Raw genomic sequence first — 15,588 nt, 5'->3', positions numbered from 1 at the left:
GATTTTAATACATTGTTACTTCACAGTGTCTCTCCGCATTCGTCGATCTGTCCGCCAAGGATGCTCGCTGTCTATGGCTCTATATGCCAGTGGCCATTGAACCATTACTACGTCTCACTGAAGATAGGATTAGAGGACCAGTGGTTCAGAACACGCCGACCTGTTGCACAGCATACGCAGACGTATTTGTTGTGTCTTGCCGACAAGACCTGGCCTCTCTGGAAGACGTACTTGAAACCTACAAGAAGGCGTCTGGAGCTGTAATCAACAGCAGGAAGACGACCGTACTTAGCCTTTGTGGTTGATTTGGCAAAGCTCCTGAAGTGACACCGGCCGAGAAACGGACCTCACACCGTTCTCTGGGCACGTATTGGAAGGCCACGCATGGCCACATGGTAACGGAGAACTGGACGGGACTCCTGAACCGCATCAGAACCACAGTGAAACTGCACCACGACAGACATCTGAGTCTTCCGCAAAAGTGCAAACAATTCATGTATCCATCACAAGCAAAATACACTACATGACCCAAGTACTTCCGCTCCCTGTAGCTTTGGCGCCGAATATTCAGCAGGCATTCAGCTGGTGTCTTCTACGTAGCAACACACAGTTCGCGGCACTTACCCGCCACTCTCACTGGTGAACCTTGGGCTAATCAGCGTCCGACACAAATGTGCAGCACTCCTCATCAACTGAACGAGAAAGTATTACAGCGTCAGCACGCATGCCTTCTCGGCGGTCTCTTAACCAGCATGAGACTAACGATTCCAACGCCACCGATACACCTCGCGACGACTCCTCCGAAATATCAACACATCCAGAAAACCTTGCTTAATTGTATTTTTGTGCGTGCCAGCGTTCCAAGCACCTCACAGCTCCACAACGAGACAATATAAACAATCATGACAAACACAACATGTGCAAACCCCAGTGAAGAAAACGATCCACAGGTGAAATGGACAGTATTGTAGCGAAACATGCATCAGCCGTTTCTGCCTTCACGGATTCACTCACGGTGGCAACTGATTGTCAGTGACAAAATCCCCATGACCGACGAGCTACGTACACCTTAGTGCAACAGCCGCCTGCCGCAATTACGGGAACGTCGACTCACTCGCACAATGCTGCGTCACATGTGAAATTTGCTGAATTTCGACGGGTTACTCCTGTAACTGAAATATCAGATCTGAAGATGGTTCTGAATGAACCGAAACCGGTCATATGAAAATACAAAAATATTTTCAATCAAGACGGATTATTAGTAATATTATGCAAATAGACCTCTTCCCCAGTTCGAGTCTAGACTGGCACAAAGTTTTAATCTGGCAGGAAGTTTCAATACTTGAGTAAATACTCAACTGATGACTAATTTTAGGTTGAAGAAGGGCAAACATACGTTTACAGCAATGTAGATTCAAAAAAAGCTTTTGAGAATGTTTGGTGGACTAAAATCTGAATCATGAAGGCGTCAGGGCTAAAATACTGGGAGTGGAAGGCTACTTACAACTTATACAGAAACCAGAGTGCTGTTGTAAGGGTCTAAGGACATGAAAGAGACAACTCGCGACCACTCGCATACCCATCTAACAACAAAACTGTTTCTCGCACTTGAGATGGGACGCCTGGCTTCTGTCTCAACTCATTACAGATCCGGTCCAGTAACACTGGAATTCAAGCAATCACTGACTTATTCTTTTCCAAACGCCCAACCTACATTCGATCCTATAAATGTCAATATCAGACAGCGTAAATTGGTGGATTACTGTTTTAACTACAGTCACTTTTTTGTTTCATCAGACTTCCAAATCGTTTGATGTGTCCCGGTAGGAGTTCCCTTGCTTTGCCAAACTAGCACCCAACGTCTTCGGTTATTTGTTGTATATATTCCAATGTCCGTCTTCCACCTACAGCTCACTCTAGAAACGGGGAAGTTATTTCCCTGGCAGCTAATTCCTAATGTCTTAATACGTTTTGAATCATCCTTTCCCTTCTTCTAGTCAGTGTTCTCCGCAGATTCCTTTCCTCGTCGATTCTGCTGCGTGTCTCATCATTTATCTTATCAGCCTCTTAAATTTTATAAACGTTCTGTAACGTACACTATCTGATCAAAAGTATCCGGACATCTGGCTGAAAACGACTTACAAGTTCATGGCGCCCTCCATCGGTAATGCTGGAATTCAATATGGTGTTGGCTCGCTCTTCGCCGTGATGACAGCTTCCACTCTCGCAGGCATTAGTTCAATCAGGTGCTGGAAGATTTCTTGGGGAATGGCAGGCCATTCTTCACGGAGTGGTGCAGACCATTACATTACCAGGATGTTATTGTCTAAACACACAGCCAGAGGCAGGCCGTGTATTATGAACAGGTGCTTGATCGTGTTGAAAGATACAATCGCCATCCCTGAATTCCTATTGAAAAGTGGGAACCAAGAGGCACTTAAAACATCAATATAGGCCTGTGCTGTGATAGTGCCAAGCAAAACAACAAGGTGTGCAAGCCCCCTCAACGGAAAACACGACCACACCATAAACCACCGCCTCCGGATTTTACTGTTGGCACTACACACGCTGGCAGACGACGTACACCGGGCATTCGCAATACCCACGCCCTGCCATCGGATCGCCACATTGTGTACTGTAATTCGACACTCCACACAGCGTTTTTCCACCGTTCAAGCGTTCAATGTTTACGCTCCTTACACGAAGCGAGACGTCGTTTGGCATTTGCCGGCTGCTCGACCATGAAATCCAAGTTTTCTCAACTCCCGCCTAAGTGTCATAGAACTTGCAGTGGGTCCTGATGCACTTTGGAATTCTTGTGCGATGGTCTGGATAGATATCTGCCTATTATACATTATGACCCTCTTCAACTGTTGGCGGTCTCTGTCAGTGAACAGACGAGGTCGGCCTGTACGCTTTTGTGCTGTACGTGTCTCTTCACGTTTCCACTTCACTATGGCATCGGAAACAGTGGACCTAGGGATGTTTAGGAGTGTGGAAATCTCACGAACAGACGTATGAAACAAATGACACCCAGTCACCTGACCACGTTCGAAATCGATGAGTTCTGTGGAGCGCCCATTCTGCCGTCTCACGATATCTAATGACTACTGAGGTCGCCGATATGGAGTACCTGGCAGTAGGTGGCAGCACAATCCATCTGATATGAGAAACGTATTTTTTGGCGGGTGTCCGGATGATTTTGATTACATAGTGTATATTCAAAGATTTGGTAAATTGTGGGATGCTAAAAAATATTTGCATGGAATGACGCAGAATGTGAGTGAGTCATTAATGTTGTGTCGTTCTTGGTGCCTAAAAATATTTTTGTTGTAATAACTTTTAATGGTGAGGACTGTAAAGAAATGAACTTTCTGCAGAAGATAGAGGTGAGATTAGGACAGAACACAGCGAGGTCTGTGAGAACTGGATGCGCTTTGTGTAGCCCAAGCAGGGTTTGGTGCTCAGTAAATGACAAAAGAATCAAAAAAGAAAGGAAGGAGGCAAGAACTGGGCGTTTGTGACACCGAAGAGGACACAAATAGTGGGCCAGGACAATTCTAATGCATTAGAAAGTCAGAATTGTAAGTCTGTATACGAATTAATAATCAAAACTTTTGAACCTCGATATCTCGGAACTCCTTTGGAACGACATTCATTTATTTTCAAAATTCTCCCAAAAATATTTAGAGTTGGCGAAAAATATTATATCATGCTTCATAATATATCATAATATACTTTTTGCAATAATTATAGTTTAATGTATCCACAAACTTACACCGTTAATTATGGGAAAACGGAAACTAATGTCTTAAAAACTTTCCAAGATAATGCGTCACATATTTGATAATTCAACGTCGGCATCATTAGACATTTAATCTCTCCTTAACAGCTGTGGCAATTGACTTTAAAATAATAAACGGTATATCTAGAATGAGATTTTCACTCTGCAGCGGAGTGAGCGCTGATATGAAACTTCCTGGCAGGAAATTTCATATCATCGCTCACTCCGCTGCAGAGTGAAAATCTCATTCTGGAAACATCCCCCAGGCTGTAGCTAAGCCATGTCTCCGCTATATCCTTTCTTTCAGGAGTGCTAGTTCTGCAAGGTACGCAGGAGAGCATCTGTAAAGTCTGGAAGGTAGGAGACGAGGTGTTGGCAGAAATAAAACTGTGAGGACGGGACGTGAGTCGTGCTTGGGTAGCTCAGTTGGTAGAGCACTTGCCCGCGGAAGGCAAAGGTCCCGAGTTCGAGTCTTGGTCCGGCACACAGTTTTAACCTGCCAGGAAGTTTCGTATCAGCGCTCACTCCGCTGCAGAGTGAAAATCTAATTCTGGAAACATCCCCCAGGCTGTGGCTAAGCCATGTTTCCGCAATATCCTTTCTTTCAGGAGTGCAAGTTTTGCAGGAGAGCTTCTGTAAAGTTTGGCAGGTAGGAGACGAGGTATTGGCAGAAGTAAAGCTGTGAGGACGGGGCATGAGTCGTGCTTGGGTAGCTCAGTTGGTAGAGCACTTGCCCGCGAAAGGCAAAGGTCCCGAGTTCGAATCTCGGTCCGGCACACAGTTTTAATCTGCCAGGAAGTTTCAACGGTATATCTACTTTTTCCCATTTTTCTCGTTTTCATTTGACTACCCCTTATATAAAAAACGGTTTAGGAGACTATCTAAGGAACTCTCTTACACTGTTTTCAGATAATGCTACCGTCTAGCAAAGGCATAAGAAAGTGAAAACCAATTGTAAGATGATTTAGAACTATATCTGTATGGTGCAAAAAGTGGATACTGGTTTTAAACACTAAAAGACGTGAGTTCGTCAACATCAGTACTAACCGACGTCTGTTAAACTTCGGTAACACATATCTAACAGCTGTCAATTCAACTAAATCCCTAGGAACTACAATAACGGACAACTTAAAGGTTAACAATTATTGTGCTATACGAGATAAAATCGTCATAACTTCTGAACGGTTTGCGTTAGGCCGTTCAAACTGCACCGTTGGCCACGGGGTACTATAGGAAATAGTAAGCACATGCATGGTTTGCCTTAGCGACGGAGCCCAATTTCATTTTGATGGATTCGCCAATAAGTAAAATTGGCGCATTTGGGGAACTGAGAATCCGTATTTCGCCATCGAGAAGTCTCTTCACCTTCAATTGTACATTTATACTGCTAACGTCTGGGACGTAACAGTGGAATGAAAACAAGGAAACTCACAGCCTTCTAGATCGTATGATTTCCAAGATATCACTGTTCAACTCTGGCAGTGTATGTGAGATGATGATTGATAGTCACTGAGCTGTGCAGGGCCCGTGTTCGTGCCATTTATTGTTTGTCATCTTCTGCTACAGTACCGCCTCCTCGTTTTCTTATTATATTTACTGGCGTCACTAACTTCCTGCCATACTTGCCCGTGAGCGGCAGCAGCAGCGCGTATCGATAAGTGCACTGTCGTACCATCTCTGGAGCGACCGATAGTACAGGGTTATTACAAATGATTGAAGCGATTTCACAGCTCTACAATAACTTTATTATTTGAGATATTTTCACAATGCTTTGCACACACATACAAAAACTCAAAAAGTTTTTTAGGCATTCACAAATGTTCGATATGTGCCCCTTTAGTGATTCGGCAGACATCAAGCCGATAATCAAGTTCCTCCCACACTCGGCGCAGCATGTCCCCATCAATGAGTTCGAAAGCATCGTTGATGCGAGCTCGAAGTTCTGGCACGTTTCTTGGTAGAGGAGGTTTAAACACTGAATCTTTCACATAACCCCACAGAAAGAAATCGCATGGGGTTAAGTCGGGAGAGCGTGGAGGCCATGACATGAATTGCTGATCATGATCTCCACCACGACCGATCCATCGGTTTTCCAATCTCCTGTTTCAGAAAGGCCGAACATCATGATGGAAGTGCGGTGGAGCACCATCCTGTTGAAAGATGAAGTCGGCGCTGTCGGTCTCCAGTTGTGGCATGAGCCAATTTTCCAGCATGTCCAGATACACGTGTCCTGTTTTTCGCAGAAGAAAAAGGGGCCGTAAACTTTAAACCGTGAGATTGCACAAAACACGATAACTTTTGGTGAATTGCGAATTTGCTGCACGAATGCGTGAGGATTCTCTACCGCCCAGATTCGCACATTATGTCTGTTCACTTCACGATTAAGAAAAAATGTTGCTTCAGCACTGAAAACAAGTTTCGCACTGAACGCATCCTCTTCCATGAGCTGTTGCAACTGCGCCGAAAATTCAAAGCGTTTGACTTTGTCATCGGGTGTCAGGGCTTGTAGCAATTGTAAACGGTAACGCTTCTGCTTTAGCCTTTTCCGTAAGATTTTCCAAACCGTCGGCTGTGGTACGTTTAGCTCCCTGCTTGCTTTATTCGTCGACTTCCGCGGGCTACGCGTAAACTTGCCCGCACGCGTTCAACCGTTTCTTCGCTCACTGCAGGCCGACCCGTTGATTTCCCCTTACAGAGGCAACCAGAAGCTTTAAACTGCGCATACCATCGCCGAATGGAGTTAGCAGTTGGTGGATCTTTGTTGAACTTCGTCCTGAAGTGTCGTTGCACTGTTATGACTGACTGATGTGAGTGCATTTCAAGCACGACATACGCTTTCTCGGCTCCTGTCGCCATTTTGTCTCACTGCGCTCTCGAGCACTCTGGCGGCAGAAACCTGAAGTGCGGCTTCAGCCAAACAAAACTTTATGAGTTTTTCTACATATCTGTAGTGTGTCGTGACCATATGTCAATGAATGGGGCTACAGTGAATTTATGAAATCGCTTCAATCATTTGTAATAGCCCTGTATTTGCGTGTCGCCGTGTGTCTGGAGTCAGTTGGAGACCAGTAGGGCGGTCAGGACGCAGCAGCAGTGCAGTCGGGGACAGAGCCCCAGTGGTGTCCGCACAGCCAGTACCAACGGGGTCGACCGTTCGTTGGCCGTTCGGTCGGTCGCCTCATCGACGACGAGTATTTGGGTCAATTCCTTCCTGTGCAGAGATGTCAGTAGTGTTCCCTCTCCATGGTTGGGTCCGAGTCAGTGTCTCCAGGACATCGTCTGTCCGAAGAAACTCAGTGAGTGGGAGACGCACCAGCAGGGCAGTCGCGACGGAGCAGCAGTCGCGGACGGACCAGCAGTCCAATCGGTCGGTTGGCGTGGAGCAGCAAGCAAGCCCCGTCGCGCGGAGTTAGGCCAGAGCCGATGGCGGTGTGCATGCGCGGTTGGAGTGTGAGGAGCTGCTTGCGAAAGCTACGAAGTTCGTCGCCCAGCGATCTTGGACATGAAAGTTGAGTCCTCACTTAACTTACTATCGAGTCTCAACTGTTGACATTTCTTCCTCTGATCCTGGTTGTCGCTTTTGGGACCTTCCCGCGAGCTGTGTGCGACGCCATATTGGCGGGTGACCTTGAACGAGTTTCGCTCGGCCGCCGCTAGTGCTCGCAGGATCGCGCTATAGTTCTAACTAAGCGCGATCCGCTGGAAAAAATACAGCATCCGGCCGCCATTGCGGTTTCTCGGCGGGCTACTTCCTGCCGCGCCCAGCTTATCAGTGAAGTACATCCGCTAGGCAGGCAGCAGCACGCTCATTCGACTCGAGGCAGCCGCACTGAGTACACAGCCATGCCGTACAGGAGGAGAAGATATACAAGAAGATCAAGAATGCCAGTGTACAAGACTGTGGATACATTTAGTCTTACTCCTAATAATGTAGCACAAGAAGAGCTACTAAACGGACCTATTACTTTTGTAGGAGCTAAGATTAATTTTTCTTGTACAACTACAGAGGTTGTAACTGGTAATAGTTGGTTAACTATTGCTATTGTAAGGGTCAGTGATAAGCCTCTATTAGGTTTGGAGTCCTATTATGATAGAGACATTATTTGTTACCGTACCTGGTCAATTGGAGTTAAGGGCTACAGGAATTATGGTACAGCTGTTGTACTTACTGATAAGCCATTTTCTTTATATACGTGTGTGTATTTAAGTCGGCTAAGATTCCAGCCGTCTTTCTGTGAAATTTAATTTATTCCCTGTTTTGGAAGTTCACCAGCGGTATCTTCTGCCTTGTGGCCGTTGACGTTCCGGTTACCTGCCCTTGTCGTGGACGTAATTTTAGGCAGTGTATTTTCCTCGTAATGTTGTTGCTGTCCATCGCGGCGTGTAGTTCGACAGCTGAGGTGTTGTCAGTCGGTGTGGGTGCCAATATTCTGTGTGTTGTGTATTGAAATCTTGTGGTCGTTGTAATTGTTGCATGGAGCGGAACTGATTTGGTTGACTGGTCGGTCGGCTATCTGTCGGTTGGGTTGCCTCCAGATTAAGAAGTCGTTGGACAGGCGCCTGTCTCACCTAAACGGGCGTTATGTTACAATCACAGGCAGACCCTTGGAAACTTCTGAGCGCCGTTCCATGTGTGTTATGCAGTAATTTCCCTGTTTGGATTTTAGTTGTTGGTCGATGTGTAGCCTTCAGATGAGTTTTAATGTCTCTTAAATTAATGTCCTTGTCTTGCCCCTAAGGCATAAGATTGTTATGCTTATCTTTTAAGATAAGGCCTTCTGCCTTTTGATTGAAACTCTTCTTATTGCCTAATATTCAGCCAAGTTCCATTAGAATTAAATTGCAAATGCATTCAGCCTGTTTAGATTGAATATTTAGAAAGCATTTCTTGCTTAGGCCATGTGTTTTGGATTTTGAGTGTGGCCTTCAGCCGATCTAAAGTTAATCATAGGAGGTCGATTAAAGTTGTGAGTGTTTTGCATCCTTGTTGTGTTGATGAATAAAGTTTGTATGTCGAGTGAAACTGACAGCAACATTATTTGGCCCCTTTCCACAACCTAATCCTCTCTGTCCTGCTAGCGCAGGCATCTCAGTCACGTATGTATAAAAATATTATTTGAAGATCTTAGTGTAAGAAATACGAAAATATTCAACAGATTCTAAAGTATATTGTGGAATAGGAAACAGAAAATGTGAGATTTAAACTAATTTGACATGCAGTCTCCCCTTAGGACACTTATCCCACTGTGAGACGGGCTGGTCAATGCCTTCATGGAAAAAAAAAAAAAAAAATATTGTGGTTGGCTGTGAAACCATCATTGTACCCAAGCGAGAACTTCTCTGTCTGAAGCAAATTGACAGACACGAATGTGTTTCTTCAGGGCTCCAAAAATATGAAAATCACATGAGAAAGATAGGGCCTTCATGGGGGATGTGTAAGGAAACTTCTTTTGTAAACCCTCGTCGGTACTGCTGTGAAGGATAGTCTGTGAGTTTGTGCAACGGCTTCTGCTGCAGTACACCGCTGAGACAATTTCTCCCTGCCACTACTACACAGTTATGCCCAAGGTCAAGTAACAGGATAGGAGAACAAAGGTTCTACAACACTCCAACAAATTAGTAACAAAGTCACACAAATGAGTTAAAAAGGTGTACTTACCTTTGTGACTTGTCGTATAACGTAGTCTGCAGCACTGCATGTAATATAACACAAAAATGTCCCTCAATGGCTAAGTGCAAATAATCATAGGTAAACTTCACAGTACATTGCCAATGCAGTTTACAATAACACTTTTACGAGTTCACTAAACGACGTTCTGTATCCAAGTCGGCCCTGGACGATGATCTATAGCAAAGTGGGAGAGAGCTGCACTTCTCTCTTCGGAGTAGGCTTCTGTCGTTGTCGTCCGATCGTTGGCAGATTGTATTCGGCTGGCAACTGCCCGAGGAGAAGTCGATATCTTCATCCTCAGTGCCACATCTTCATCCTCAGCGCCTCCGTGGCGCTGGTGGAACTCGAACAAGTGGCGAGTCTGTATGACACCGGCACCAGCTCTCATCTCTGCGCCTGTGGTGCTTTTGCCCTGGCCGTGACTTGTTCGGACGACACAGAAACGTCTGAAGCGTAGTCGGAAAAACTTCGGCAAGACGTGAAGAGCACGGGGAGACGGGCAGGGCGGTCGTGGGTGCGCTGCCGTCGGCGGGTAGGGGGTAGGGGGCGGAGCTGGTGAAGATCCACGGCCACGACACTGGAAGATACAAATGCAATAACAGACAAGGCAAGCAAGGAAAGTAAATACAAAACCAAAGAAAATTCCTGCAACGTCCACCTGAAAACACTGATTAGTAAAAACACGATAAGAGACTGTTAAAGCAAGTAAATGCCGTGCAAAAAAAATACAAGAGAGAATGAATGCGCCAGCAAAACAGTAGCCCACGAAAAGTCAAAACAGGGAAGCATTGGTGGCTGTCGACTTGTGATTCGTGGTACACTCCGTCCCCAAAGTTACGTTCCGCCCATCGGACCAAGATAGGGTGCCCAGGAAGCCTGCCTTTTCAGATCGCTGGACAACAATTCAAGCAAATTGGCAGCCACGAATATGTTTCTTTAGGGCTCCAAAAATATGAAAATCACATGGGAAAAATAGGGACTGTATGGGGTGTGTAAGGATTGTGTACCACGAATCACAAGTCGACAGCCACCGATGCTTCCCCGTGGGTCAGCCGGCCGCAGTGGTCTCGCGGTTCTAGGCGCGCAGTCCGGAACCGTGCGACTGCTACGGTCGCAGGTTCGTTTCCTGCCTCGGGCATGGATGTGTGTGATGTCCTTAGGTTAGTTAGGTTTAAGTAGTTCTAAGTTATAGGGGACTTATGACAACAGCAGTTGAGTCCCATAGTGCTCAGAGCCATTTCCCCGTGGGTCCATTCTTTATCGATGGCACATTAAATGGTGATAAATATCTAATATACTTGATGGACAGTCTTCTAGTATTGCTCAGACATTTGCACATGTGACGAACAATGTGGTTTCAACATAATGGTTGTTCAGCACGCTATTCTGTAGCAGCAAGGAAAGTATTAGATTGCGTGTACAATCTTCGGTGGATCGTAAGAGGCCGTCCAGTGTCTTGGCCTGCAAGATCGCCAGATATTACTTCGCCTGCCTGTGGAGTTACTGAAGAGAGAGATTTACAATGAAGTGCCAACACCACGCAATAAAATGATGCAGCCAGTCACCCATGAATGTCAACAGTTTACATTGGAGACACTTCTCCGTTGCGTCGAATCACTCTATTCGCGGATAAATAAGTGCATCAAAGTACGCGGCGACATTTTTCAGTGCTTGCTGTCAGATAATTGTTACGAAAAAGCGCTTTGTTGGTAAGAGGTGAGAGGACACACCTGAAGCGAGCACCCCGTTGGTGAGAGGTGAGAGAACAAGCCTCAGAAAACATTTTTAGAATTACTGAACACGTCCGGTTTCCTTTTCTTTATAAAATGCATTTTCTCGCGACAGTAAAAGTTTCGAACTCAATTGTCTCGCAACGACGAACGTGTTAATACAGAAGTTACGTATTTTCGCTGTAGAATCCGAAACTACAATAAAAATGGCACATTCCTGTTTAGGACGTTAAAGTTGCCACTCCCCTCTCTCCTCACCTCCTGGTCGGGGGTCACGTGGGTCGACGTTGATATCACCGCATAACATTTTAAAAAATACTGAACATGAGGTATTCCGTGTTTTAATCCGCTACGTAGTTATTTGCATATTTTGTTGCCTCGCGATAAAAAAACTTGGCCTGTATACATTGAAAAGGCAACGACGGATATAAAAGAAAGTGTAAGGAGAGGGATTAATATTCAGGATGAAAGGATATCAAAGATGACGTAGCTATCCTCAATAAAAATAAGTTTTGGAAGGCCTGCTAAATGGAGTTTGGAAGTTTGTGGTACGGTCTCATGGGACAAAACTGCTGTGGTCATCGGTTCCTAAGCCTACACACTACTTAATCTAACTTAAACTAATTTACGCTAAGGCCAACACACACATGCCCGAGGGAGGACTCGAACCTCCTACGGGGAGAGCCGCACGGACCGTGACAAGGCGCCCCAGACCTCGGGGCTACCCCACGTGGCTCTGCTCAATGAAACGAACAGTCCAATGAGTACAGAAAATGACTTGATGGTAAACCGAGGAAAGACGATAGTAGCGACGGGTAGCAGAAATAAAATTAGCAATACACTCAAAACATCAAAACTGGGGATCACGAGGTAGAGCATGTGAAAGAATTTTCCTAGCTTGTGAGCAGCGTAGCGCATAACGGACGAAGCAGACAAAACAGTTCAGGTAAAGAGGGCAGTTCTCACTAAAGGAAATCAACTCGTATCGAAAATTCCACCTCGTTTGAGGCAAAAATTTCAGAGAATGTACGTTTGGAGTACAGTATTCTATGGAAATTAATCGTGGTTTGTTGGAAATTGGAAAGAAAGAGAACTGAAGTGCTTGAGATGTGGTGCTACGAAGAGTTGTTGAAAATGAAGTAGAGCTGAAAAGATAAGAAATTAGTCTATTTCCTGCAGAACATTCAAGGATAGCAATATGGGACAAACACTAACTAGAAGATAGGACAGGATGATAGGTCAGCTGAGACATCAGGAAATACAGTCCACTTGGAACCGTAGACAGCATAAACTGCAGGAGAACAAAGAACGGAATAAATCCAACAAATAATTGAGGACTTTGAGATGAAGCGGTTGGCACAGGAGAGGAAGTCGTGGCAGACCCCATCAATACAGGGTGTTACAAAAAGGTGCGGCCAAACTTTCAGGAAACATTCCTCACACACAAAGAAAGAAAATATGTTATGTGGACATGTGTCCGGAAACGCTTACTTTACATGTTAGAGCTCATTTTATTACTTCTCTTCAAATCACATTAATCATGGGATGGAAACACACAGCAACAGAACGTACCAGCGTGACTTCAAACACTTTGTTACAGGAAATGTTCAAAATGTCCTCCGTTAGCGAGGATACATGCATCCACCCTCCGTCGCATGGAATCCCTGATGCGCTGATGCAGCCCTGGAGAATGGCGTATTGTATCACAGCCGTCCACAATACGAGCACGAAGAGTCTCTACATTTGGTACAGGGGTTGCGTAGACAAGAGCTTTCAAATGCCCCCATAAATGAAAGTCAAGAAGGTTGAGATCAGGAGAGCGTGAAGGCCCTGGAATTGGTCCGCGTCTACCAATCCATCGGTCACCGAATCTGTTGTTGAGAAGCGTACGAACACTTCGACTGAAATGTGCAGGAGCTCCATCGTGCATGAACCACATGTTGTGTCGTACTTGTAAAGGCACATGTTCTAGCAGCACAGGTAGAGTATCCCGTATGAAATCATGATAACGTGCTCCATTGAGCGTAGGGGGAAGAACATGGGGCCCAATCAAGACATCACCAACAATTCCTGCCCAAACGTTCACAGAAAATCTGTGTTGATGACGCGATTGCACAATTGCGTGCGGATTCTCATCAGCCCACACATTTGCACTGAAATGAGGATTGACACATTGTTGGATGAACCATTCGCAGAAGTGTACCCGTGGAGGCCAATCAGCTGCTGATAGTGCCTGCACACGCTGTACATGCTACGGAAACAACTGGTTCTCCCGTAGCACTCTCCATACAGTGACGTGGTTAACGTTACCCTGTACAGCAGCAACTACTCTGACGCTGACAATAGGGTTATCGTCAACTGCACGAAGAATTGTTTCGTCCATTGCAGGTGTCCTCGTCGTTCTAGGTCTTCCCCAGTCGCGAGTCATAGGCTGGAATGTTCCGTGCTACCTAAGACGCCGATCAATTGCTACGAACGTCTTCCTGTCGGGACACCTTCGTTCTGGAAATCTGTCTCGATTCAAACGTACTGCGCCACGGCTATTTCCCCGTGCTAATCCATACATCAAGTGGGCATCTGCCAACTCCGCATTTGTAAACATTGCACTGACTGCAAAACCACGTTCGTGATGAACACTGATGCAACGTACTGATGTGCTTGATCGAGGAAGTACAGTACATACTGACGAAACTGAAATGAGCTCCAACATGGAAATTAGGCGTTTCCGGTCACATGTCCACATAACATCCTTTCTTTATTTGTGTGTGAGGAATGTTTCCTGAAAGTTTGGCCGTACCTTTTTGTAATGCCCTGTATAGTCGTAACCTTGATCACCTAAAAAGAAAGAAAAATAGCACGACTGCCCCCTTGTACCCTTGGTCCAAACACATCGCACATGCTCTTACTCATCGCTAGAACACAGCGGGCCTCAGAGTCGGTCTAAGTGCATGTATCGTTACTGGAGAATGATGGCATCCACTTCACTGTATCAGCTCTAGTGTTTCAGAATTTTGTGGAAAGATATTTACGGTAACCAAAGGATTTAGTATATACAAAAGTAGGTCTTACATCCCATTTATTACGCGGTGTCTTCGGAGTTAACAGCACAGGGTCTCTTGAAACAGTTGTTCTCACATATATAGGGGCATCAAATTAAAGCGAGATAAATGGGAAAAAGTATGAAAACCGTTTGTTATTTCAAAATAAATCGCCATAACTGTTTATACATTTATCTCACTGTGACACTGTGAAACAAGACGGCCAATGATTCCATGGAAAAATGTTTGCGGTTGCCTGCGGAAGCACGATTAAACACAGGGTGCACCTCTTCGTCCGAAACAAATTGACAGCCACGAATGTCATACTTCAGGGCTCCAAATGAATGGGAACAGACCGGAACTCTATGGAGCATGTGTAAGGACCTCGTAGCGAAACTTCTGCTATCCGCATGCTGCCAAGGTTGTTTCGAATACCCTGCAGAAATTTCGCTGTGAAGCCCCTACACATCCTCAACACAGTCCCGATATCTCCCCATGCGATTTCCATATTTTTGGAGCCCTGAATAAAGACATTTGTGGATGTCGATTTCCTTCGGACGAAGAGGTGCACCCTCTTGTGCAATCATGATACCGTGGTCGACAGCAAACATTTCTCCATGAAGGCGCTGACGCTCTTGTCTCACAATGGGATTAACACTTACACGGATTACCTTTGTTGATAAAATAAACAGTTTACTTACTTTTTGCATCTATCTCTTTTTCATTTCACTGTCCCTTATAGTACATCACACGAAAGAATTGTTCTTAAATTGTAAACTTTTCAAAGATAAGGTTGTAAACGATGATAACGTACTTCTTATGATACTGAAATATTACGTTGTTGTCATCCTTCCTTGCAGTATTTTATATATTAATATCTACTATTTCGACTGTCGGGCCATGGAGTGTAAGAGATTCAAGTTCATTTTGTTTCCGACTTGTGTTGACATCATGCAGTACCATCTGACAATGGCCTGAAGGCTGAAATTACAATTGGGAATAAATGAAATGGCACGGTCAAAGGTGACGGCATGATGTCATTTACAAAACGTCAGAATCACTGTACATCACAAACAAGAGAAGTGTTGCAATTATTTGTTCTGTTGCCCCTTGGCGTCTCGCTTTAGCTATGACAGGCTGTTCTCATTACAGTTCAGTCATTTTATTATTCTTTCATCCTCCAACTGAACAACATGTGAAATTTATACTTGCAAAAGACAAGTTTTAAGTTATGGAATAGCTCACATAGTCTAGAGAGAAGCGCAAGAGCGCCAAAATTGTAAGGGAAGACAGTGATTAGAATACATACTTCAAATAAAGAAAGAGGGTGAGTGTATGTGTTACTGAGATGAGGAGATTGACAGT

General features: G+C 45.0%; 1 non-coding gene across 1 annotated transcript; it reads left to right on the top strand.

The window, feature by feature from the left end:
- Positions 1–4,486: 4,486 nt before the first annotated feature.
- On the top strand, positions 4,487–4,561 carry Trnas-cga. The gene has a single exon. It is a non-coding gene; the product is annotated as a tRNA-Ser (tRNA).
- Positions 4,562–15,588: the final 11,027 nt, after the last annotated feature.

This window comes from Schistocerca piceifrons, chromosome 5 (genome assembly GCF_021461385.2).
Source record: "Schistocerca piceifrons isolate TAMUIC-IGC-003096 chromosome 5, iqSchPice1.1, whole genome shotgun sequence".
Classification (NCBI taxonomy): domain Eukaryota; kingdom Metazoa; phylum Arthropoda; class Insecta; order Orthoptera; family Acrididae; genus Schistocerca; species Schistocerca piceifrons.
Note: the sequence above shows the minus strand (reverse complement) of the source record. Positions and strands in the feature narration are given on the sequence as shown.